Source organism: Octopus bimaculoides, chromosome 13 (assembly GCF_001194135.2).
Source record: "Octopus bimaculoides isolate UCB-OBI-ISO-001 chromosome 13, ASM119413v2, whole genome shotgun sequence".
In the NCBI taxonomy this organism is placed as follows: domain Eukaryota; kingdom Metazoa; phylum Mollusca; class Cephalopoda; order Octopoda; family Octopodidae; genus Octopus; species Octopus bimaculoides.
This window is the reverse complement of record NC_068993.1, coordinates 43,851,335-43,856,010: the sequence shown is the minus strand read 5'-3', so window position 1 is coordinate 43,856,010 and position 4,676 is coordinate 43,851,335. Positions and strand designations below refer to the sequence as shown.

The 4,676-nt window shown below is 38.8% G+C and overlaps 1 long non-coding RNA gene across 1 annotated transcript in view; it reads right to left on the bottom strand.

Moving 5' to 3' along the window:
• LOC106874187 (uncharacterized) overlaps window positions 1–3,461 on the bottom strand; it is a 3,932-nt gene extending 471 nt beyond the window's left edge. The window contains exons 1-2 of the long non-coding RNA XR_001409973.2: window positions 3,190–3,461; window positions 2,141–2,255 (exon numbers count right to left, since the gene is read on the bottom strand). This is a non-coding gene — a long non-coding RNA (uncharacterized LOC106874187). The remainder of the gene's footprint in view (window positions 1–2,140; window positions 2,256–3,189) is intronic.
• Window positions 3,462–4,676: the final 1,215 nt, after the last annotated feature.

Sequence of the window (4,676 nt, the reverse complement as noted above, 5' to 3'; positions counted from 1 at the left end):
GGGGGGGGTAGTCAGCAAAGTGAGAGTTTGTAAGAAATTTAGCATGTAGATAAGAGTTTATCAAGGCTCAGTTCTCTCTCTTCCCACTCCTGTCTATTACAGTTCTCTAGGCCATGACAAAAGAGCCAAAAACATGCAGCCTATGAAACTCATGTGTAATGACAATCGAATTTTCATTGCTGAATCTGTTGAAGAATAAGATGATAAGTTTCTTATGCAGAAATAAAGTCAAAGGATTAATAGGCCAAAAGGTCAATTTAGCAAATATGAAACTATTTGTTTGTAGAAAAAAAAAACAGGAAACTACTACTAACTGGGAAGTAGCCATGTTCAATATGTAGAAAGGGAATAAATAGGAATTCTATAGTGTGTTCATTCATTTTTTACATCTATTTTTCTTTGCTAGCAAGGGTTAGACAAATATATTATTGAGATATTATTTTACAGCTGGATATCCCTCCTACTGCTAACCCTTACCTTTTGTTTATGTGAGAGATCTCTTATTCTACATGTCTTTGAAAGCTAGTGGATGATATTTGTTAACAAGAAAATGACATGTCACTGCTTGTAGCTCAGAAATTTACAAAAAAAAGAGGAAATATAAATAATTATACACACATGCATATCTATCTATTTATCAGTCAATCAATCAATCAATAATTCAATATATCTATCATCATTTTGCTGTCCCCTTTTCCATATTCACATAGGCCAAACAGAATTTGAAGTGGGTTTTCTATAACCAGATTCCTTTCCTGTCACCAACACTCATCTGTTTCCAAGCAAAGTGGTATTTCCCTCAGGTCAGACATGTTTTCTGGGAAGATTGGAAACAAAGCACACAACTTGTATAATAGTGACACTTGCTCACAACTATCAATTGATGTCAAAGTAAAGAGACAGTAATACATACACACACATGCACACAACAGGCTTCTTTCAGTTTCTCTAGCAAATCCACTCACAAGACCTGTTTGGTTCAGGGCAATGATAGAAGACACTTGTCCAACTTGCCACTGAACCCAAACGAAATTATGTGGTTAGGAAGCAACTTTTCATCACAGTCACACATGCACACTACCAACCCTGATGCCATGCACTAGGATTAAACCTGAAGCCAAATGGTTGGGAAACAAACTTTTTACCACTGAGCCAAGCTTGTACCTTTATATAAACATCACTGGACATTTGATTTTAAAATGTGGGCTGGTGAACCAATCAATGTTTCACTGCATTTTTAGGGAGTATGATGCTGGAATTGTTTGTGCACCAGATTCCTGAATGTTTTGTATTCTTTCAGCTGAAATGCTCCCAACAGTAGTATCTGGAAATTTGTTTCATATTCTGATAAACAGCTGAATTGTGCAGGTAGAAATACCTATGCCATTGATGTGGATCATGGTATCAGGTATGTGAAGTGTGTATGTTAACATAAAAGTGCTAATTCTTGGACAGCAATATCTTTCATGCCATGATGACTGACAGTCAGCATAATTTTTCAGTTCTGATAACCCAGAGCTAGTGTGGAATTTTATAGAATAGCAATGTTGTAGTAATCTATGTTCAGTGAGGTATAAGTGACAGTGAGTTCACTGACATCAAGCCCACTACATTCACAACAGTGGGAGAGCATCCAAACAATCTGAATTATACAGTATAACAGTAAACCACTGAGCCCAAGGTGCTGTAGAGGAGAATGTAAAGAGACAGATCATTGTCAGGGAGATGAGGTTTGACAGCTCTATTGTCATTCCTATTTTCATGAGGAGCATAGTACAACAAATAGAAAGGAATGTGAGTAGAGAAAGGGTCATAGAGAGATGAATGAGAGTCAAAGACTCGGGGAATGCTGCAGATGTGCACTTGACGGGGATATACTGGGCAAGAGACCTAAGAGGAGATATGTACTCAGTTTAACACTTATTTCCCCATGCATGCTCTGGTGAATGGTTCTTCTCCAGAATTGCATGTTGCCTATCAGCTCAGTCCTTTGTCATCTCCTCTATGAGATTCTGCATCCAGAGATCAGTCTTCATCACTTCATCCTCTGTCTTCTGACACCCTCTTCCACAGGCTGTGTCCACTTTCACCATTCTGTACGTTTTTTTTTAACATGTCATTTTCCATACACACTACATACCTTTCTTGGCTCCTTTGTATTCTGGCATTCATGCAAAGACCAAATCACTAAGCCTTTCTCTTTTCCTTCCCAACAGTACTCCCAATGGTTACCCTTTTCAGCAAAATGTCAATTGCTAAAAAGAAGAAAAAGAGCAATCAGGTGCAACCCAGTCAGACAACAATAATAATATAGTGTGCCTCTCTGTGTGTAAACTCAGAATAAGAACTTAATTGGACTGTAACCTGTGCAACTCATGCTAGCATAAAGAACATAAAATGATATTTATCTGTCTAAACACACACACACACAGTGTGTATGTGTGTGTGATGGATTTTCTTGTAGTGAACGACAAATGAGGGTTCGGTAAAATAAAGCGCGACGGGCCACGATCGTGGCCCAGATAGATGCATTTAATTTATGGACGTTTGTTGGGGTCTAATGTTACTCAAACGCTCTGATACCCCACAGAATGCAAGAGGACTAATAGTAAAACTAATGACTTTTCAGATAATGTAAAACTTGCCATCATTATATACTAAGAAGATATTTTAACTATTTTTTTGTTTTTTATGTGTGCATGGTAGTCTCATTTTCATAAAATGTGCTCAGAAGTCCATGCTATATGAGTGCAAATCCCAACGCCTTATGGGTTAATCATGTTTTATTTACACGAATGTGTCTCTTGAGGTCTGCTGGTGCCTTGCAAACCTTTTGACAAATGGAACAAGTTGAGAACTCAGTTTGCTTGAGTGCTTGGGGATCATTTACTGTGTTTTCGTGAAAGGACGGTAAGACCTGCTTTGCTTCGTTCCACAAAACCACAATGACAGGTAAGGTTTCTATTTAGAAGAGCAGCGTTTTGCCAGTATATAGGCATTGAAAATATGTATTTATGTATGTATAGGTAGATAAGCGCACATACAGCACTTCCAGTGAATATTTCCCACATAAGTTGAAGATAGAGGTCATATAAAATATTCTTCAAAATATGCTTGTATGAAAATATTGTATAGTGTAAAGAAAATGGCGAAATAAGATCGGGAGATAAATATTTCGTCGCTTCTTACCTGTAAATATATTTGAAAGGAAAATAACAAACGCCGGTTTTCTGTGTCGACAAAGTCGCAGCGAGTTTAGTTCGAATCTTGCCGGAGGTTTCAGCTAAAAGCACATGCCTACACATTGACAACGGAAGTATAAACGAGTTATCTCCCATCGATCCCATGCCGTTCGTTGACATTGATGCTATTTATCTTAGCTAGCTAGGTCCTTGGTTGAACTGATTTACGATTCTTTCTTTCTTTTACTTGTTTCAGTCATTTGACTGCGGCCATGCTGGAGCACCGCCTTTAGTCGAGAAAATCGACCCCAAGGCTTATTCATTGTGAGCCTAGTACTTATTCTATCGGTCTCTTTTTGCCGAACCGCCAGATTACTGGGACCTAAACACACCAGCATCGGTTGTCAAGCGATGTTGGGGAGACAAACACAGATACACAACATATACACACATACATATATATATACATATATACGACGGGCTTCTTTCAGTTTCCGTCTACCAAATCCACTCACAAGGCTTTGGTCGGCCCGAGGCTATAGTAGAAGACACTTGCCCAAGGTGCCACGCAGTGAGACTGAACCCGGAACCATGTGGTTGGAAGGCAAGCTACTTACCACACAGCCACTAAACACATTCCAACAATGACCATCTCGTCGTTTTTCTTACACTCACCTCGGACTATCCAATGTGTCAATTTGCTCTTTTTTTTTTTTATGCAGTAAAATATACTTTTGAAAGAGATTTTACTGCTATTTCTAGGACACCGCGCGACCATGTTTAGGTTTTCTAATTTCAGACATGCGAGTCGCATATAACATGGCTTATTGTCAAGTGAGCTGCACTACATCAAGCTGATTTTTCGTTAGGTGTGCCATTCAGAAAGGCCCACGAGCCACGAGTTGCTGATGACTGCCTAATTGACTAGTGAAAATTTGTATTGTTTCTTCCCCCGAGGTTGTCCCTGATGCCGCAGATTTACGATGAAAGATGTTGAAGTGGTGTCCATTTTAACATTCATTTAGACATATTTACATCAAGGACTTCACTATACAGAATGCCATTCATTTATTAAGACAGTAGGGTCAAACTAAAGGGTTTGACCCGGTGGGAAATAAAAAAATTAAATATTCTAATAGGTGTAAAACAACTTCCTGAGAATTGTCAGTGAACAAGTCTCGGTTTCAAAGCAACGAAAATATTGACATTGAAATGAGATTTAAATGTTGCAGTGAAACAACCATTTCTCTTTGTGTGTGTGTGTGTGTGTGCGCGTCTGTGAGTGTTTGTGTGTGTGTGTGTGTGTGTGTGTGTGTGTGTGATGATATGAATGTTCCGAGCCCTCTCCCCACCCCGCCTTTCGCGGGAGCGCATTAAAAAATTTTTTTTTATCATATTCGTTCAGAGCAAGTCGTTTTAAATCTATTACACTATTTTTCTTTTGTTTCTTGGCTCCGGTGAGGCGTCTGGGAACATTCAGGATGTGAATGTTCC